This window comes from Dermacentor andersoni, chromosome 6, assembly GCF_023375885.2.
Source record: "Dermacentor andersoni chromosome 6, qqDerAnde1_hic_scaffold, whole genome shotgun sequence".
NCBI lineage: Eukaryota > Metazoa > Arthropoda > Arachnida > Ixodida > Ixodidae > Dermacentor > Dermacentor andersoni.
Window position 1 is genome coordinate 79411736 of NC_092819.1, and position 22640 is coordinate 79434375.

At 43.9% G+C, this 22640-nt stretch overlaps 1 protein-coding gene across 1 annotated transcript in view; it reads right to left on the minus strand.

The window, feature by feature from the left end:
• Positions 1–8143: 8143 nt before the first annotated feature.
• The window catches only part of LOC126522451 (RNA-binding protein Ro60), a 71941-nt gene continuing 57444 nt past the window's right edge, over positions 8144–22640 (minus strand). Inside the window, exon 9 of the mRNA XM_050171194.3 lies at positions 8144–20513. The gene's annotated coding sequence lies outside the window, so the exon portion shown is untranslated. The remainder of the gene's footprint in view (positions 20514–22640) is intronic.

A 22640-nucleotide genomic window follows, 5' to 3' on the forward strand; every position in this document is an offset into this window, starting at 1 on the left:
CAGGTGCATGCGTGTATGGAATGCGTACTGTGCCCCGTGACAATTGCCCTTTCCCAGGCTTGTTAAGCTTCACCGCAGTACTTCCCATATGTTTCACCGCATAATGACTTGTGCTGAGGCGAAGCTGCCATAAGGGAACTGGCATTATGCAACGCGCCATGCTTTTTAAGCTTCGAAGCCAATCATGAGGATTACAGAGGCGGAGTCTGTGCCATTACTGACAGCGGCAAGTTCTTTCAATGAAAAATGTGGCACCGAATGGCAAGAACCTTAAGAGGAAGCTTTAACTCGGGCCCAACGCCGACGCGGCCTATTCAAATACATGTAAAACGCAAAAATGTTTTTGTGAGAACTCCTGGACTGAATTTAATGAAATTTGTTGCATTTCAGAAAGTTACATTCTAGTGACTGTTGTAAGCGGAATTTCAATTTAGGACCTGCATTTTGTTAAAAAAACTTCCGGAGATTCGAAAGTTAAAAAAAAACAAAAAACTCTGCATTAAGAACAGATATCTCGGTTCTGTAAGTGGCACTTATTAGATCATTGAAAGCAGAGAAATTCTATATGTCATTTTATATCTTACGTGATTTACGTTGTTTACAAGGGTTCTGCAAAAACTGTTTCCATATTACTAAATTTTTTGAGATTCATGTGTAACATATCAATTTTGTCCACTTTAGATGTACTAAGAGATGAAATTTACAGAATTGTGATATTATTTTTCATTGCTGAGTTACGGAATTGCAAACTTGATAGTTTCGTTTTCTGAAAATTCGAGATTTTCTCAATTTCTAGTAAAAAATTGACCAGCTAAATAAAAAATTCGAAACCAATAGTCGCTAGATTCTAAGCTTTTCTTTTAAATGCAACAATCTTCGTGAAGTTTGCTGCAGTGGTTGCCGAGAAAAATGAATTCTCCTTTTACATGTATTTAGATAGGAGCACCCGAGCTAAAGCTTCGTCGAAGCAGCTAAGCCTTGTGTTGCCGCAGTGGTGGCTACAGCAGCCAGCGGAACTGCGTGTGAGAGCGCTTATTCGAGGCGGTGACGTAATCAGAACGGTGGTGTTGGCTTTGACCTGCAGTCGTGGCAAGAAGTATGGAAAATCGCACAGCGAAGGATTCTTGCGTCTGAAATTACAGACGTTCTTATACATTGGCTCTATGGTGTACGTGGTGGTGCCGCAAAGCCGTCCGCATTATTGGGCATTTCCTAAAAGTCGGGCATCCGGAAAATCGGTCGTTGACTGTACGCTGGCAACTCCTCCAGGCGACGACATGGCGTCAAAGACAATTCGTTACAATTGCTCTTTTTTACTCTGAGTCAGCAGTAGGGCAACTTTCGTTCCCTTTCAATAAGATGACAGCTAATTTTCCCTGATTAAAGCACAGATTCTCAAATTTTTCCCCGAGTTTTTCCATACTGTTCGATATCCCTGAGAATTCCCGGTTTTCCCGGTTGGTAGACACTTTGATCACTACTTTGTACATACGTTATGGATGGTGGCGGTGGTAAAAACAATAAAATTCAAAGTGGGGTCAGTGGGGTCAGGAATCTTGGTTTGAGCTAGTTGGTGCTGTCACATTACCTAAAAGTGTCTGAATAAAACTGATGTTCACTAACCCTAGCTTCACAACTTCTGTTGCAAAACAGCTCCAGTTACTTCGCTAGCATTAAATGCAAAAATAGCATGACAGGTCTTTAGGCTGCTCTTCAACACTATTTCAATGCTGCAGAATGCAAGTTTTTGTGACTGTTACTTCACTTAGTTATACTAATTGTCAAATTTTAAATTTACATACTGCAGACTGCTCCAATTTGTTCCATAATAAAATTTTATCTGCTTCAAAAATTTGCTACAGAATGACAGGGCATTCCCAACCCTTGCAAGTGTGCTGCACGATGTCTCATCGGGCACTATTCCACTGACTCACTGCTCAACACCAATGCAGTCCCCGGGCTATAAATGAATATCGTGAAAGAGGTCGTGGAGATTAATCTCACGCTAATTTGAACACTTCATAAGCTCCAAATTACAATATCATCACTCCTGTAATAACATCTATTGCTGCGAGATCAGGACTTGTTGACATGGTCACTATTGGAGACCACACAGTGGTCCCCCATTCTTGAAGGAATCACAACATGCAGATGTTTCCACGGATCGGAATATCGAATCACTTCGCAATTTCATTTAGTACTTGCATCATGTCCACCTGAGCAGGAATGGCTGCGTCTGATGGAAGTCGCTGTGCATTGGTAGGTACTATAATTAAACTGAAATTGGTGTTCATTGGGAGTTGTAAGGCCCACAAATGTGCAATAGGTTGCGAAAATTTCACGCTTGCGTGGCTCAAGCAAGGACAGTGTTCTGCTACTGGCAGGAGCATTGTGCACACCAACAATCTAAGCGCACTTCTGTTCCTGCTGAGCTGCCGTGTGTATGCTCTGGTCTGAGCAGTAAACGTCAAGCCAATGCCGTCAAATAGTACTTCACTGGGTGGCTGACTAACACCGATGGTTTATAGTCAGTCTCACCTCGTGTACCATCAAGGTGCAACGCCACTGGCGGTGCTCTTCCTTCTGCCAGCAACAGTTTTCTTGCATGTTGTGCTGCACCAATATGTTGCACATACATATAGTTAGAACATGGTCCAAGGTGTTCAAGCACAATGCTACACCTTGCTGTTGCCCATTCACATTCAGTCACGATGATGAGCAAGTAGATCAGTTTTATGAAGATGTTGAATTAGCAATGAGAAAAGTGCAAACTCAGTATACTGTAGTAATGGCGACTTCAATGCAAAAGTGGGGAAAAAACAGGCTGGTGAACAATTGGCAACAATGGCGTCGATTCTAGGAATGCTAGAGGTGAGATGCTGGCAGAATAAGCTTTAAATAATGAACACCTTTTTCAGGAAGCGTAGCAACAGAAAGTGGAATTGGAAAAGCCTCAATGGTGAAACAAAAAATGAAATTGACTTCATATTTTCTGCTGATCCCAGCATAGTGCAGGATGTAGAAGTGATAGGTAGGGTAAAGTGCAGTGATTATAGGATTGTGAGGGCTAGGATTCACCTCAATTTGCAGAGAGAAAGAGCAAAATTGCTTAAGAAGAAACAGGTCAACCTGGAGGCAGTAAAGGTAAAAGCAAACAAATTCAGGCTGGTACTTGCAAACAAATATGCAGCCTTAGAACAGAGAGATGACGATGACAGAGCTAATGAACAAAACTGTAACTAGGCTGGCTTCAGAGGCAGCAATTGAAGTGGGAGGCAAGGGAACTAACGAGTAGGCAAGCGCTCTCAATTAACAAAGGACCTAATAAAGAAACGACAAAGAGTGAAAGTGTCCAACTCGAGAGATAAGATAGAATTCGCAGAACTGTCAAAACTGATCAACAAGGCGAAAATAAGTGATATTCGAAACTATAATGTGAGAAAGACTGAAGAAGCCATAAAAAATGGACGCAGCCTGAAATCAGTGAGAAAGAAACTTGCCATAGGACAAAGCAAGATGTATGCACTGAAAGATAAGCAGGGTAATATCATGAATAATCTCGAAGGTATAGTAAAGAAGCGGGAGAATTCTATACTGACCTGCACAATACCTAGAGGAGTCGGGATACTTCCATTAGAAGCATTAATGAACAGGATACAGAAACTCCTCCTATAACTAGCGATGAGGCCAGAAGGGTCTTGCAAGACATGAAATGAGGAAGAGTGGCAGGAGAAGATGGGATTACAGTCGATTTAATCAAAGATGGAGGAGACATAATGCTTGGAAAATTGGCAGCTCTTTATACGAAGTGTCTATTGACTGCAAGGGTCCCAGAAAACTGGAAGAATGCAAACATAGTAATCCACAAAAAGGGAGACGTTAAAAAATTGAAAAATTATAGGCCCATTGCCTTACTCCCAGTATTATATAAAATATTTACCAAAATAACCTCCAATAGAATAAGGGCAACACTGGACTTTAGTCAACCAAGGGAACAGGCCAGCTTCAGGAAGGGATACTCTACAATGCATCACATCCGTGTCATTAATCAGGTTATCGAGAAATCTGCAGAGTACAATAAGCCTCTCTATTGGCCTCGAGCTCCACCACTAGAAAAGCTGGCGCCACCGTTGGCGTGACGTGCTATTAGTGATCACGTGGACATAGCGTCCGCGTTGGCTGCTTCGGGAGCGCTGAAGCCAGCTGAAAACGAGAGTTTAAATTCCCTCGTACGCTGCGGTCCTCATTTAGTGGAGAGATTCTCCCGCTTCGAGTGTCTCCTTTACAACGCTCGAAAGCACCACAATAGGTAGTGGCTGCCTTTGAAGGCGCGCAACATGGTAGGCTACTGCTCGGTGCCGCAGTGCCGGACATACGTAACAGAGCCCGGTGTCAGCCTTATTCACACGTAGCCGCAGGACAAGAAGCTGCGTGAAGCTTGGCTCACGAAACATAAAACCGGCAAACAGCCATCGACTACAGCTCGGGTATGCAGCAAGCACAGACGTGAGGAAGATTTCTGCTACGGCGCCCGGTCTGCGATGTTCTGAAAACGCGCACTGAGACGCTCGCCCGAGTCTGCTGCCCGACTAATGTCATGACGGTTTGGTCTATGAACTTGTCGATGCTGGCAAGTTCACTGGGGTGGAAAGGGAGCGGTAAGAAGCACATTAAAAAAAATCATGGCATATGGTCATGTTTGTGTTATGAATTAATGCACTGGATTACCCACCTATAGGCTTGCGAGGGGGGATACGCAGACCCTGAACTTATATAGAGGAACAAGAATTAGATATCTGCCACCACACAAAGCCCTCACAAAGGAGGAAGCGACCAGCTGGCGCAGACTACAAACAAACTCCTTCCCCAACTTACACGTGCTCAATAATATGTTTCCGACACAATACAGGGCCACCTGCCCTTGTTGCGGTGCCGCACCTACACACTACCACATCACCTGGGAGTGCGAACGCAACAAAGCATTCCACAAACACGAACGCCCGAGTGCGGAGCAATGGTAGAGTCGGCTCACCAGCAGCGAGCTCACGGCCCAAATGGCCCTAGTGCAGCACGCGAGCGATGCAGCAAGACTCAGTGGAGCCTTAGAATAGGGGCCCACCCTTGCTGAAGAGAAGTCTCAAGTCGCCAGCGCCAAGAAGATGAAGATGACGGAGACCTCGTAACCGCGAAACTCTTGAAAGACTCAATAAAAGTTTTCACTCACTCACTCACCTATGTCAATCACAGGGAACCCTGACCATGAGAAGGAAATTAATAGAAGAATAAAAATGGGTTGGATCGCATCCGGCAGACATTGGCAGCTCTTGACTGGAAGCTTACCATTATCACTGAAAAGGAAGGTGTACAATCAGAGCACCTTACCAGTGCTGACATATGGGGCAGAGACCAGGAGACTGACAAAGAAGATTGAGAACAAGTTAAGGACCGCGCAAAGAGCGATGGAATGAAGATTGCTAGGCATAACATTAAGAGACAGAAAAAGAGTGGTTTGGATCAGAGAGCAAACGGGTATAGACGATATTCTAACTGACATTAAGAGAAAAAAATGGAGCCGGGCAGGTAATGTATTTCGCCGGTTAGGTAACCGTTGGACCATTAGGGTTACAGAATGGGTACCAAGAGAAGGCAAACGCAATCGAGGATGGTAGAAGACTAGGTGAGGCGATGAAATTGGGAAATTCGCAGACCCTAGTTGGAATCTGCTGGTGCAGGACAGGGGTAATTGGAGATTGCAGGGAGAGGCCTTCGTCCTGCAGAGGCCATAAAACAGGCTGCTGCTGATGATGATGAAAAAAAAAAAAAAAAATGCTGGCACACTGCAGTGTTTCTCTTAACAACGGCACCACACTAATTCCTGGGCTCTATGTTTCCGCAGCTGACACATGCCAGCATTTCAATAGCACTGTGGATAATGGTGCAAAAAAGAAGAAACGAAGCTTGCAAGCGGATGCCTTTATACTGGGGCAGCAATTACCTTGTCATGTAGCTGTAGGGTGACTGCCAAGAGCAGAAGCTATAGGAACTTGAGTTTTAAATGTCACCACTTTCATCCACTGTGGAATGGTCACTGGTCACCAGGAAATGGCAAAGAAGGCTAAAAAGAACCTCTGTTATGGCGCAGTGGTTGTTCTGCACGTACATGAGGTTACATGCTGAATGTCGCAACGAAAGCAGGAACAATAATACTTTTCAGTGCACACAACACGCTCTCCTCTCTGCCATGTGGTAAACAAAAGATTGTAGAGAAAATAGAACTGAACGGAAACGTATGCGCCACTTTCTTGGATGCAGGCATCTGTAGTTCTGTGGCATCTTTCTTTTCATGCGGTCAAAATGGTTGATGTATCAAAATATGCGCAATAGGTCAAATATGATAATTGATCTGATAATTGCACAATCTTACGTTACCAAGTGCAGTACACTTGCAAGATGGGCAAATTAGTTCGTGTTGACCAAGTAGTGATCCATGTGTGAAAATATGCCTGCTACATTGCAGCAACACAGCAAAACAATTCTGAAACGTGCGACAGTCTGCCAATGATGTTCTTTATGTAATGTGTCTTGCGGCTATACACTCCCATTCACATGCAACACAAATTGGGTTTAAAGGGACACTAAAGGTACCTACCAAGTTGATGTGGACTGTTAAAATACCATTCCAGAAACATTGCAGTGCTTCTTTTGTGTCAAGAAAAAGACTTAATTTACGAGAAAATTGCGTATGAAGGCTCTGTATACCTTTGGTGAAGTTCAAACCGCCCACCCCCGAGCGGGTGGTCACGACAAAGCATAGCCATCACCACCCTTTACTGCTGTGATTAAAATGATGCCCCACAGATGGCCCTATGCTTTTCTGAACAAACCGCAAATTTGGGTTGGATTTGCCTCTGCCCTTGGTCATGTGGCATGGACCATTCAGGAATCCTGCGACAGCACATGGATGTGGCATTCTCTGCTACCTGCAGTTTGTGTGTTTCATGAGCCAGCAAAAGCAAGCACAGCACTATGCAATAACAAAAATACTGAAATACGAAAGTACGGGTGGCGAACAGTAGAGAAAACGAAACCACAAAACCCACCGACTGCCCACACTGTTATGAAGGGCAATGTCAATTAATTCTTTTCTAAAGATTACAGAGAACTGGACAAGTAGCATTTTCTTTATACGGCAGCACAATGTTTTTATTACGAGTGGTTCAGTACTAGTGAAAGAATTATGAGGAGGGCATTCGTCTTGAATGTCCTGGGGAGTCTAATCTCATCCTGCAGTTACCTCAATATCTCGATTATTAAAGCTCTGTTCGCAATAATATTGATGCCTTAGGCATTCTTGAGCACTAATCTCTCATTTAGCTTGGCTTAATATTTACCTTTATTGTCCCTTTAGGTCAGCACCATATTTGTTATCTTACACTTTGTTTATAATAATTTGTGTTGTTGAATTCTTCTCTCCAGTGCTTCTCCAGTGACATAGCACAGAGTAAAAACGCCAAGATATCTAGAATACAGATTTACAACGGTGTAATCAGCTGGGCATTTCACATCACTACTCATGCTTTCTGCAGTACTTTACGCTTAAAAGAGTATTAGTGGAAACTATCATATTAAATACGACAATTTCCACTTTTTTTTTTCTGCAAATAATGGGCCAAGCACTCTAAACTCTATGAAACAAATGTCAGAACAGCTTAAATAATAATTTATTAGAATACTTGTTTCTATAAACCAGTTCATCCATAATGTCGCGATATGCTGGCTTGCTTCGTTCCTGTAATGGCTGCGGCTTCCACATGCGAGCGCAGCTGGAAGAAACGTGCGCTCTCTTGTTCACATTTTTATGAGAAACATCACCATACACATCCTTATTGCTACACAACATCAGAAAATTTAGCTCTGCATCACGACATCATGATAATATTGACAACAAAATGCTAAAGTCCAGCATTTTGAGATGAACATTACTATCAAATTATGTCTTACTTACAACTGTCTGACCAACTGTCTTACTTACAAAGTGTTATCCTTTTATGTACGAGAAGTGTGTGGTAGTACTTCTACAACATAAATGGTACGTGTCGGTACTCCTTTAAGTACCATGGAAGAATGCACACATGCGGAGCCATTTGGCAAGAAAGCATTTTATTATCCAGAATAGTGTATATATATATATATACTGCTGCAGGAGGAACAATTTGACCCTACACCTTTGGTCAACGCTTCATTAAAGCAGGGGTCTTAAACAAGCACACCACAGGCACCATACTTTGCAAACTGTTTACGCTACAGAATGACAAAGCTAAATTGGACATCAAGAGTGTGCAGAATTACAGCTGAGGAGAACAATAACCATAGTCCCAGACATCCTAGACAGAGGCTGATAGATGTGTGTATGTCTTTTGTACTTTGCCCCAACAGACTTGCACATGTTGAAGGGACACTAAGAAAAGACGCGTCAAGGGGAAACGCTGGTTTACTACCCCGAATGTGTCGAAAGCCTTACTTTTACCAAAGCATGCCAGGGTATCTCAGTGGCTACGTGACGTCCTGCCGCCAAGCACAAGGTTGTGGGTTCGATTTTCAGCTGCTGTGCATCCGCATTTCGATCGAGGTGGTATGCAAAAATGCCTGTGCACTGCGATTTGGGTGCATTTTAGAGAACCCCAGTTAGTTGAAGGTAATTCAGAAATCACCACTACGGAGACTCATGCAAAAGTTGGCTGATGGATTTTTTCTAAAAACCATTAACTGCACCAGCCAATTGTTGGCACTATCTTGTTACATCAAAAGATGTTGCGTCACAAATTTTGAGAAGGTGCTGAATCGACGTTTTTGACACCCTTCAGAATGAACATTGGCAAGCTCAATTCTCCGATAAGGTGACTAGCAATGGTGGCTTTCATTTAGTTTCCACAGATTCAGCAGTGCAGTTCTGTTAAGCTGAACTTTCAATGAGACTGATTAACTCACTGTTTAGAGTCCCAACGGTGCACTGAGGGATGCCGTAGGAAGCATGTTAATCTATTTTGATAATCTGCAACTCTTTAAACCCTGTGAGTGGGGAGTGAGTGTTTAATTAGTGCTCGATGTGACTGCAGAACAAGGAAAACAAAAAGAATGCACAGTCGTTTCATATGATGTTTTTGTGGTGCATGTCTCGTGGCTGACGATCATGGTGGTGATAAACTTTATTGAAAGGGGGAAGGGTAAAGAGGGACGTGGCTGAGGGTTAGGGCTCAAGTAAGGCCCTGGGCCTGCTTGGCCTTGGATAATGGTGAATTCAGTATACTACAACCACCTATTAAAATTAACTGCAGTAAGCTCTTGGTATGTCTCCTGTGTGGTAAGAATATGCCAACGAAGGCGTAATAAGAGCATGGTCCTTTATGAAAGATTCATTCACCAGTTAAGGGATCACATGTGCATAGTTATTCAGAGGCTGTTTATACTTATTCATATGATAAAGTGAAGGAGTGTTTTTGCATTTCAGCTCTAGAGAAATGCGGCGCACACAGCCGGGAACCAAAACCATGACTTTGTGCTGTGTAGAGCAACACCAAAAAGGTAAAAAGCTTTGCAAAGATCTTCACTTCCGTCTAATAGGGCGCCTACTGTACGTTGTGTTCCGGCATTCCATATTTCTGATTTCAGTGAAAATACTATTTGCTACTTCAGGAAGGCAATCCTCAAATCATGCGTGATGCCATCTTTAGTGTCCCTTTAAGCATGTAAACTTGGCATATAAGAATGTTGCCACTTTAGCCATTGACTGTTCAAGCATACAACCTGTCTGAGCTTACAGTACCAGTATCATAATTCTAAGCAACGAAACACACTGCTAAACAAGGCTGCCTTTGAAAAAGAGAACAGCTTGTTATTGTCTTTACGCTGATGCCATGCAACAGCATTGATTAAATATCAGGTCAGAAGATGCTGAAATATTCACAAAACACCGGAAAGTTTAAGAATTGAAACACTTGCAAGACAGCAAAGTTTAAAACTCGTAATGCTACGTGAAACTGTTTCCTTATCACATAAGTGTGAAACTTAAAAGTACTGTAAAACATTGTAAAACTGCAGCACAGCCTAAATGATTTTGTAACAGCAGGAAAATACAACCTACTACAATCGTGACCAAATATTAAAACAATTATGTCGCTCTAGTGGTTCCCAACATCAACTACAGGGTGCCACATTTTATAATTTTTTTTCTTCTTCTTGCTTCTATACGTTTGTCAATCAGGCAACAACAACACATTAAAGATAATTGCTTCAGATATTGTATTTGCAATGATCAGTTCACACTAAGTCTAATGTAACAGCTGCCTATTTGTGCACTCAATTGGCTCAGATGAAGTGCACGCAAGCCATGTCCATAGTACATGGCTTCTGGTCTGTTGATGAGAACATAAAGAACATCAAGCACATTTCTTTGGGCTAGTGGGCGACGTATAGCACAAGCTGACAAAGTTGAAAACTATGACAAGACTACCGCAAAATGGGCCCTTTGTGTGATCATGCTATATGCATGTCCACGGACCATGCCGCTGCTTTGGGTGCTACAGCATGTGATCGGACTAATGTATGGCTTTCACGAGATGGCTGGATTTGCAATGTTCACAAGAGTACCAGCAGCTGACTTGTTGCATATTTTCTTCTTGCTTTGATAGGCAAATGTCAATCAGAAATCACACTATAAATCATGACGTGCTCCTGCATGCGTCGAAATCATGTCACCCTCTTGCAAGATCTGTTTGAAATGCACACCAACTGTAAGCAATGGGCTCATAGGCCATGTCATTAAAACAAGCCGGGCGAAATGCAAGACGTGTTGCAAAGTTAACAAGCAGCGGGAGTTTCAGTAAATAGCATTCGAAACAGCAAAAAACAAAACAGAATAACACTCAGCTAAAACAGTTCAGCCAACTTTACATAATGGACATTTGCCGGAGCAAGTAATGGTTGACACGGCAAGGGCTCGATTCAAGACCCATAACAAACACATAAGAAGGGAATATATATATATATATATATATATATATATATATATATATATATATAGGAAATACTACAATGCAAAACCTATCAAAATGCGACGGAAGATTGCATGCACCACACTACAAGCATTATAAATAACACATGCAATGAATACAGAGACATTATGTAATACATAAATATGTGTAACTTTCTGAACACCAGTGCGCCACGAAAGGGCACTGCCGCATCATAAACTACGAGTAGCGCCATCTGCTGCAGATGTCACTAGGCTACACTTTCCGGGCCGTCACACCTCGCAATGTAAAGCAGAGCCTGCCCAAGAGTATTGAGTTATCCTGCACCACAGTTCACATCAGTTTGAATATAACTGCTTGCTCACTAATACGACTGCCCATAAAGGCTCCTGACATACTGCATGGTTATTGCATGACAATGTGAAGTGCATTCCTCGGCAGACATTGTGACAGGTGGCGCTGCTCGAGTCGTGAAAACGTGGCAGCAATGTTAAGCTGCAGTAGCCTACACAGTGTGTTCATCCCTGGTATAACAAAAACCTTCTCCCCTAGGTTGCGAAAAAAAAAAAAGAAAAAATGTCTGACACCAGCAAGTAAACAAAGGAACGTGTGGAAAATAGCCACACTATAAAGAGCTTCTCAAATGAGTTAAAAGATAAGCAAAAACTGCAATTGAACAGTACGTGCAGAATTAAAGGTGACCAAATATTCATGCGGCATTCACGAGGCTACACCGTCGGAACAGTTTGCACCACTTTGGGGCTTATCTCATCCCCAAACAATAATTGTCACTTAGCTTGCACATTTTTCCATGCTTTAATGCTGTGCCCCCAGTACTTCCAGGTCATGAATTACATGCACACTATCAGCATGACATAGCATTCTTCATAAGAAAGTAGCAAGAACAGGGTTTTCAAGAAAGGAAATGCAAGCCTGACAGATGACGATTATTGTTTGGGAACAAGATACACCCCTAAAGGTTTTAACTTTTCCTTAGAGTGTCGCAGTTCTGTGAACGACACGATACGAACTGGAAGCGTGACAATTTCTGGACATTGTTGCACACAAGATCGCTGTGTGGTGCCAGGATCGCAACCTGCATGTGTACCAGCCAATGGGACACATACCATGTGACCCATGCGACATGATCTCTAGCGAGTTTGCAAGTAGGCACAAAGCTTGTGCAAAAATTTCACCATCTGTGAGAGCCTTTGTCATTCGAAGTAATAATGTGTTTCTGCACCGCAAACAAGGTTCTGGTTATGTGAGGCTACAAGGGCTCAAACCCCAATGAAATGTGATAGCGCCACACTCCACGTACAATTCTGACTCACTGTGTACACGTGTAAGAGCGTAACAAACTTGCAATACAGGTGCAGTTTCATTTTCTGCATTATCAAGGAGAGTGACTACTAGTACTGGTCCAAAAGTGCTATGACATTACAAATGTAGGATGGCGCTACAAGCAAGTTTGGCACACGGCAACCACACTGAAAAATTGTGCCAGGTCTTGTAGTTCCACAGCTAGTGCAACCCTTACAAAATGATTCCATGACTTGCAATTTTAAGAACTGCACGTTTTGAACCATTTTGTAGCGACACACAGGCCTTGGATCGTTATGGGCCGAGGGGCAGGAGGGGGTGGAGCGTGCATGTACAACTTTACGCTAATGCAGAGTCACTATTCGGATAAATACGGCAGAACTCTCCAGAGCTAGGGCTGTGTCGAGCTCAGTGACAGTGCATTTTCCATTGAACTTACTGGCATTCATCGACAGATGTCACTTCTTGCATCACTTCATGTCAAGTACACATTTCTTATAAAAGCAGTATGACAGGCATAAATTTTCATGAGAAAAGAAAAATGCAAATATCATGCGCAGCTAGCTATCTAGCACCATTTCGGGTTCTGCAAAGTGGACAAACACCTTGCAAACACCTGCAAAGATGGACAAACACATCTGTGTATGTCACGCAATTTTGTGCATGACAAACGTCTGCTTCAACGCAGCTGCAAGAAGGTGGCGGCGACATTAGTGTGACGGCAATGGCATGGCAACTGCTTTTTTTGTACTCCGGCTAAGAAATGTTACAACCTGTTTTGTTAAAAGTAGGGCCGATCCTGAAGGTGGTGCAGACTAACATGAGCGTCTCAAAGAGCTAGCTGCCAGAAGGAAAAAAAAAGGAGAAACTTGCACACTCTTGCTTTGATAAGCGTGACAAGTGACATGACGCACGCAAATGATGCGACTAATACTAGCATGTCTCATTCCCAAGTCTGTAGCTGAACGGAAACTGGCCTGTGAGCACATATTCTTGCTTATTATGTGTGACGTGCCGCACACGCCAGGGGTGCGTTCGGAGATATTTTGTTCGATACGCGTTCTGTTTGGTTGCTGCAACGTCACAATGTGGCAGTATGCAAAATTTGTGACAACGGGGCGGAAAGAGCAGCCACTCAGGAAGCGGTTACCTCCCCGGAAGTTTACTTCCGTCGTTTGCCGCTGCTTGCGGACAGTATACTACAAAACGAAATGTTTCTTGTCTTCCAAATGAATGAAATCTTTACCTAAAAAAATGTATTTTTTCTTCTCAAGCCCAAACAGGTTATCAAATAGTAGTATGTGTGACTACTGCAATTTATAACCATTAGTTTCTTTGTGTCGTCCCTAGGTGGTGTCGCACACAGCGAGAAGAAAAGAAATTGGTTGAAGGCTTAGCTTGGTTAAGCCTGGAAGATTGCGAAAGCAATACCCTTGGCTGCGCCTTCGTTCGGCTGATGGTGTGGACATGGTTGCCCTTTGTTAAACTTATGGCTATACATAATCCGACATAGCGCAAGGCAGCGCGCCAACCACTGCGAGGAGCCGAGCTGTAGCCCCATTTATCCTCCTAGCGTGACGTCACACCAGCGAGCGCCCTCTCTCGGTAGCGCCACAGCAGCGGCGCGCAAGGCTTCGCCTCCACCATCGATGCCGCGAGCTGGGGCCCTGTCTCTCGGTCTGGCATGACGTCACACGGTCACGTGACGCGCAGCTGTGTAAGGAGGCGCCACGACCACCGATGGGCTGAAAGTGTGAGCAGTATTGCTTTCGCAATAAAAGAAAAAGAAACGACGGGAAGAGTGGCGCACTTTTCAAGAGGTAGTGACAACATTCCAGTGGCTTGCTGGCACCGATGATGGAGTCGATTTCGCTGTACAACCAATGAATTATTTGTTTCGAGAAACGAAAAGGACTCCGGAATTCACTTTCTGCCATTTCTTTAAACACATTTCGCACCGCCACCCGCTCTCCTCCTTCCTCTAGAAACGCCAGCGCAAAACCTAACTTCTCAACGGAAGCGCCATTTTCTTGAATTAAACTATGGATTGGATCCAAACGTGCCATGCCGCAGCCACCGGTTGGATCCAATCCAATCCACCAGACGCACCATGCGAAGCCGTATGATTGCTCCAAACTTCCCAGCTCCCGTCGAGTTCGGTGCCTAGCAGATGAAATGCTCAGTGGGAGGATGATTGACAGGAGCGTGTCGTCATTTTGACGTCACCAAAAACGTGGCTGCGCCCCGCGGCTGGCGACGTCGGCGCGGAGTAGGCCAATTGCGTGCGCCAGTAACCGAACGAACGCGCCGAACAACCATCTCCGATCGCACCCCAGATGTCTGAAAGAGCTAGTTCGTGCTGGAAAAATAGAAGCATGCATGTTATCGAGGCTGAATGGTTAGAGAGAGCATCAGGCTGTTGGCTGAGGTTTGATCCTGCCATCGATTAGACACTTAAATTCATCTTTATTGAAGAGGCCTGAAATGATGCAAAACAATAACCTACCTACATACCTACCACAAGATGCCTTGGATGAGCCCAAGAATGCTTCCCATTAAAGCAAGTCTGAACACTTCCAAAATTGGCACCCTATCCGAGTTGCACATTGGTAAGCATTCATTCTTGGCTAGTTTAAATTTGTTTTGGTCTCAAGTTAAGCCATTAAATGGTATAGTGGGGTACATACGATCTGATAGGAAACAATCACGCCTCCAATGTACAACTCCAGCATAAGTGCAAGTCTGAATACGACTTACAATATTTCTCACAATAGGAAAAAGAAATGCTGCAAAGCAGATTTCTTTATTTTAACAGTTCTCCTATTCAAGAGTGCTGATTGGGCTAGTTGGAATGCTGGATTGATGGTTACGAAAATTCAGTGCAAACACAAGGGGCACAGAAGGAAATACACAAGCACTGAACATCCTTCTATGTCTCTTGTGTTTGCGCTGAATTTTCGTAACCATGTCTCCCATTCACTTTACATCAGTACACCCTGTACAGAGTGCACAGAGCTAGAACAAGAGGTATTGTTTTTGTGGTGAAGCTTTTCTGACCTCACTTCCAGGCTACTGGCAATGTCAAAAGATCACCTTGCTTTTTGCACTCCTGGCCTTTCTCGATGCAGACATGCAGCATCTGCACTTGCTAGAAGCCAATGCAGAATTCGGGGCTAATAAACCTGTCTTGCCATGCTAATTGCGTTAGAACTTGGGCCTGTTAATGCATCATCAACATACTAACAACAAAAACACAAACAAATAAAAATAATCTTTTTTTATGAAGAATCAACCCCAACTGCTATCCAAAAATGCATTTAGCATGCTTTGGGAAGTGGTTATTTGTGGCACTATGTTCCACTACGTGCTATGGGTGATGGTGTCCTTACCATGCATGCTTCCCTTACCCATACCCAATAGCCAACCAGTACTTCAAGCGCCACTTCATTAAAGGGACACTAAAGTGAAAAATGATTTCTTCTGCATCAGTAAATTACCATTCTACAACACCAGAAACACCACTCTTACAACGATAAGACATTTGGTAAGCCAGAAAAAGCACAAGAACAAAATACGGGTGGCGACGCCTACTTAAGTTCCTGCACCTGGGGACTGCGACGTCTTGGATTTTGGTGGCATCTTCTAGGGCCTACTAATCATATATAGCGGTACAGATTGACTACATTGTGTTCTAAAGGAACCAAATATCAGATATGGCAAGTTTAGGGAACCTTTACTCGGCCAACGCGGCCCAAATGTGAAAACATACTTTGGGATCCCTGCTGCCACGCTGACGTACCGGCACTGGGGTTTCGGCGCAAAATTCAAATACTGATACTTGGACCTTCATTTTCTCATCTGATAACCAAACTATATTTTTGAAATGACTGCCTGCAAGTTTCTCAAATGATGCTTCATTAGTCTAAACTGATTTATTGTTTCGCTTTAGTGTCCCATTAAGGACCAGTTCAGAACCCTGTGCAATGTCTGTGACTGCTTCTGGCTGCAACATCTCACAAATGCTAGCTGTCACGATGGAAGAATGTGAGAACACTCCCCTTGCCAATGCGCCACCATGTGTTGCTGCACGGTAGCATGCTAGTGCCGTACTGTCATGCGGCTTTTACCAATGTGTTAGATTGCACCATCTTTGGGATTGGCCCATGAAAACAGTTTGACAGTCGCAAGAAATCGCGGTTAATCTCCAAAAATGCTACACATATAAAAAAATAGAAAGGAGGAGTGGGTGGGCGGCAGAGACAGGCAAAACCAACAAGCAAAACGTTGGGTCCGCGTGTTTCTCCTGTCTTCACACCATCTTTTGCATTGCTAATATATTCAACATGCATACCCTCGCTACTGTGCTCAGGGTTTCACGGAAATAGTACGATCAGTAGCCACGGCTACAGACACACAGCAGGTTTTGCAAGTGGTCTCTGTGGGCAATAATGGTTTGCACTCCATGCAATGTCTCCACTTTTTCTCTGTGCTATGGTACATATTGTATTTCTGTGCAAACAGCCCACACCAAGACTTCACGAATTGCTAAGTATAATGCAACCGATTACATACACAAAAATAGCCTTCACATGCAGCTTCATGGCAATGCACTTCTCACTGTTTTGAAGCTGTACTGTGCTTCACAGGGATGCTACAGACCACCACTAAATCAATTTAAACAACCAAGATCTGATTATGAGCATACTTGCAACCGTCATGCCTTTTGAGGGCTACATACGCACTTTAATAATTAAACGACTCTTTAGACCCTGAGCCACAGCACACAAGCAGCAGCAAACATGGAACAGTGGAGACTGACAAGCAACAATGCGGATAACAGTACGTTTTCAGCGATATTGCTGTTGCCGATTTTGCCCTGTTTAGGAAATTGCATGTATAAGCTTGCTCGAAGCAAGTGCCACCCTGTCATTTGTTTACCATCGGAAAACTTCAAACGGCAAGTTTCGAGATCGATAGTGAAACTATTTCGCAAACAGAATGCATTTTTCGTAAAACTTGATGGGACATTCCTAAAATTGTAAAAGAAGCCCAAGTTCATAAACATTAAGAAACATTCGAGAGGGTTGGCAGGTGCATTATGGGGCATGACGTCGTGGGGAACTCCAAATTAATTTTGACCACCTGGGTTTCTTTCATGTGCACCTAAATCACCTAAGTGCGTGAGCAATATTGCTTCCTCCTCATAATAAGAGTAGCTTTTTTGGCATTGTAGAAGGGTAACTTACTAGTACAGCTGAAGTTGTTTTTCTCCTTGGTCTCTCTTTAAATTCTGTCGACCTGATTATGAGGCGAACCTATAGTAGGGGGCTCCAGAATAATTCTCACCATCTGGGGTTCTTTAACATGCACACAATGCACGGTACATTAGTATGTTTGCATTCTGCACCCGTCAGAATGTGGCCGCAGTGGCCAGGACCGAACCCGCGAGTATTTGGACCACCTTCGCACAGGGAAAAGTTTTCAAAGGTTGCTTAGGCGAGCCGTTGGCTTGCTCAGAATGATGAATTTGGTGTTTTGTGGCATAAGGGCCAAGTATGGCCAAGGAGCTTCCTCGGAATACAGTGTAGACCTTCTTTATTCATAAAGACCTTTCTAGAGTCGACACTGCCAAGATTGGTAACATTTTGGGCAGTGCATGAACTCCTACAGCACTTCACTACCCCTTTGTAGTTCTTGCAGCCTTCTGGCTTCATCATCATCATCATCATCATCATCATCATTTCTACTTCTATGCTTGTAGGACAAAGGCCTGCGACTTCCAATTACTCCTGCCTTGAGCTAGCCGATTCCAACTTCCGCTTGCAAATTTCCCATTTTCATCACCCCACCTAGTTTTCTGCTGTCCACGACTGTGCTTCCCTTCCCTTGGAACCTATTTTGTAAGTAACGATTCACCGGTTATCCGCCCTACGCATTACACAGCCTGCCCAGCTTCACTTTTCTGGCTTACCAAACCTCAATTCACAGCAACACCTGAATTTTCCAGTATATTCCAGGAATTTAAATTTTGAATCAGCCTCAATTTCAAATTTCTCTTTAGTGCCCCTTAAAAACTTACTAGAGTAGCGGAAGTGTTCATGACTGCATAAAATTTATTTTATTTATTTATACATACTGCAGCCCGTTAGGGCTATGGCAGGAGTGGGTGTACATGCGAGGAAAACCGAGATGAAAAATGAAAAATGAGATTGTTTCTAGGGCTGTGCTTTGTATCGGCAAATGTTCTTGCAGGCAGTCATTCATGTTTGTTTATAGGGACGATTTCTTTCTTTTTTTTTGCACAAGTCAAAATTGTAGTGCGGGTAATAGGCAAAAGTTTGCTGTATAGTACATGCAAAAATAGGTCACTGTGGGAAATGCATGACAGCATTGAGTTCTTTTCGCGACAAACGAAGTACTTAGCCAGCATCGGCCATAATACAACCTCGTAAATATGATAACTCTGCAGAAGCATTGGCATGGTGAAACGTGCCATGAAATCAGTCTGCTGACAACACATGGTGGGAAGCATGATAACTGACTTCAAATTGACTGAGAAGCCAGAAACAGATGGTCACAACAAAGGCTAAGCATTTGAAGTTACATTACACCAAAAGCATCAAAATCCCATTAAATCAGCCATTTCTCTTTCAGCGGCACTACAGAAAGAGTGGAACAAGTCTGATGACTTGAAAATATATATTTGCTTTAAATTTGGTATTGTGTCCACTGAAGCAAATATCTCCAGCAGAATCGCATTGACATAAGATCTATTAGACCATCATAATACAGAAGCAAAATAAATCCTGAGATGGCCAAATTTTTCTTCAACTGGGCAAGATTGCTTTTTAAAAGCAGGCCCTTTTTAATGGGTCCCTTTGTACCAAAATTCTACATTCGGTTGGATAGCAATTTTTTCTTTTACGAAACTACCTCCAATCTCTCCTTCCCCATTTTCAACACCAAGCAGGTCCTCTTGCTTCGATCATGGCAGCACACATCAAACGAGTCAGTACTTATATAGGCTGCACCAAGGCCATGCTCAGGTAAACACCGCCGAAAAATAAGACCTACTTACATGCAAACTTGAAACTTCTAAACTAGGTTATATTAAGCGATGCACATTTCACTTGCATTCGATCGCAATCAGAGTGGCGATGTTTTCTCCTTCTGCCTCACTCTTTTCCATTTCTTTATGCCTCCCTTTGTTTTTGTCTTGATGCTTTTCCTGAGAGAAAGACATGTACCTGGCTAACGCCGAGAGTTTGTCTTGTGCCTCCTTCCAGATTTAGCGTTGTTTTTTTTTCTGCCTCTTCAAACACCACTGCTACATGCCTTGCAGAAGAGAAGGTGATCACGCTTCACACAATTCTCAAACTGAGTAAAATGCCTTCAGAGCAACTAATGCATGAAGAAGAGAATGGTTAACAACGAGAAAACAAGGAAAGCCAGCTAGAGCAAACATTTCAATGGAACTTATCTTCATCAGGGCAAGAACTGCTTTTCATGGCAGTTATCTGGTACCAGCGCTGGGAAACGGCACACAAAACAAAACTGACACAACACGTCTCGTCTCAAGTCTCGTTCCCTAGTACTGGTATAGTATAATAAAAAACCAACAAGCCCAATGCAATGTGTAAGCAGTTTTCTTGGCAGCATTCATGTACATTCATGGCAGCATTTATGTTTTGTTGCCTGATGAAGGCCCACGACTTTGCCAAAATGTTTGCTCCAGCCTAAGGCTTCCCCTTATTCAGCCAATGACGATCACTTCAAGGCTCCAATGCCTACTGTCTTACTAGGATTAGGAAGACAACAACATTCTAAAGACTGGCACAAAAAACACGCACTGCTGTATTGCCTGCTCGTCACGCTTTCCGTTAGCATTTCAGTGCTTTAGCCACTCTACAAAAAATTTCAGGACTGGTACCACAAAGAATGACAGAAGGAAGGAAAAAATGCGAGGACAAAGTTACCCGCCTGCTTTGCACCTGGGTCAGTGACAGAACAGCTATTTCATCAGAAGTTGCTCTTGCCATTCAGGTAGGAGACGAGACCAGAACCGTGCTTTTCTGAAGGGGCGATAGGAGTGCCTGCCAAGGGAAGTGCTCCTGAGGGGCACTGGGAACAAGCTTAGACTGCTGTCCTGTTCAGATTTTCCTGTTAAGAAGAGAGGGAGTAAGGAAGCAAAAGAATTGGGGAAAGGCTTTGTTGTAACTTGTGCTCAGTAAGCCTGTTTGCCAGACAGTAGCGACATTGCAACCATGAAAGAGGCAGAGGTGGAAGCACAAGATAAGTAGCCATGGACCAGCTAGCTGGGGTTTGGAACTTTTCGCCAGTTTGAATTGTAGCTGGCCAGAAAAAAAAAATGATATAGTGGGATTTAACCCTTTGAGGGTCAATGATGTAAATATATGGCACCGCGAACAAGTAAAAAATTGTCGATGCCATATATTTACGGTGCCGTCTGTATGTTTAAAAAGCGGGCCAATTTCCCAACTTTTTCTTTTCTCTTATGTGCTGCCACTATGTGGGAACACAGAATTTTTTTCGCGCGCCTCCCTCTCTCGGTTTTCGTTGCATGGTTTGCTTTAGCGCTAGTTCGTTCCCGCGCGTACATATACTACAGCTCACGCATTGGGACGCGCGCGGGCGGGCGGCGGTTTGGGTTTAGTTCCGTTGGCGATTTAGGCTTCTTGCACTTTCAAAACAGATGGCTATCTCGTTACTAATCACTCGAAGGGCAACCGCTTGTTTCTCGCTCGTTTAGTGTTCACAGGGGTGCACATGGGAAGGATGCCGCCATGCATGCGTTTCCGTTGCTTTTTTCTAGGGGGGGGGGGGAGTCGCGAAAACTAATTGCTACTGGTTGGCATTAAGATGAAGATTAGCAGAAGTTTTGCTTTTCTGGTGGGCACACACCCACACAGTTTTCTTGAGTGTGCGCACCTAAGCAGTTCGATTACGCTATGGGTGCACATGGGAAGGATGCCGCCATGCATGCGTTTCCGTTGCTTTCTTCTTGGGGGTGGGGTGGGGGGGGGGGAGACTCGCGAAAACTAATTGCTACTGGTTGGCAATAAGATGAAGATTAGCGGAAGTTTTGCTTTTCTGGTGGGCACACAACCACACAGTTTTCTTGAGTGCGGGCACCTACGCAGTTCGATTACGCTATGGGTGCACACGGGAAGGATGCCGCCATGCATGCGTTTCCGTTGCTTTTTTCTTGGGGGGGGGGAGACTCGCGAAAACTGATTGCTACTGGTTGGCATTAAGATGAAGATTAGCAGAAGTTTTGCTTTTCTGGTGGGCACACACCCACACAGTTTTCTTGAGTGTGCGCACCTAAGCAGTTCGATTACGCTATGGGTGCACATGGGAAGGATGCCGCCATGCATGCGTTTCCGTTGCTTTTTTCTTGGGGGGGGGGAGACTCGCGAAAACTGATTGCTACTGGTTGGCATTAAGATGAAGATTAGCAGAAGTTTTGCTTTTCTGGTGGGCACACACCCACACAGTTTTCTTGAGTGTGCGCACCTAAGCAGTTCGATTACGCTATGGGTGCACATGGGAAGGATGCCGCCATGCATGCGTTTCCGTTGCTTTTTTCTTGGGGGTGGGGTGGGGGGGGGAGACTCGCGAAAACTAATTGCTACTGGTTGGCAATAAGATGAAGATTAGCGGAAGTTTTGCTTTTCTGGTGGGCACACACCCACACAGTTTTCTTGAGTGTGCGCACCTAAGCAGTTCGATTACGCTATGGGTGCACATGGGAAGGATGCCGCCATGCATGCGTTTCCGTTGCTTTTTTCTTGGGGGTGGGGTGGGGGGGGGAGACTCGCGAAAACTAATTGCTACTGGTTGGCATTAAGATGAAGATTAGCAGAAGTTTTGCTTTTCTGGTGGGCACACACCCACACAGTTTTCTTGAGTGTGCGCACCTAAGCAGTTCGATTACGCTATGGGTGCACATGGGAAGGATGCCGCCATGCATGCGTTTCCGTTGCTTTTTTCTTGGGGGTGGGGTGGGGGGGGGAGACTCGCGAAAACTAATTGCTACTGGTTGGCAATAAGATGAAGATTAGCGGAAGTTTTGCTTTTCTGGTGGGCACACAACCACACAGTTTTCTTGAGTGCGCGCACCTACGCTGTTCGATTACGCTATGGATGTACATATTAGTGTAAGAGCAGGAACACTTGAGTCTTGCGAAATATTCTTCTGTGTGCATTTTCAAAGCCTTGAACTATAACAATGCATCAAATTTTTAATATTATTATTGTTATTCA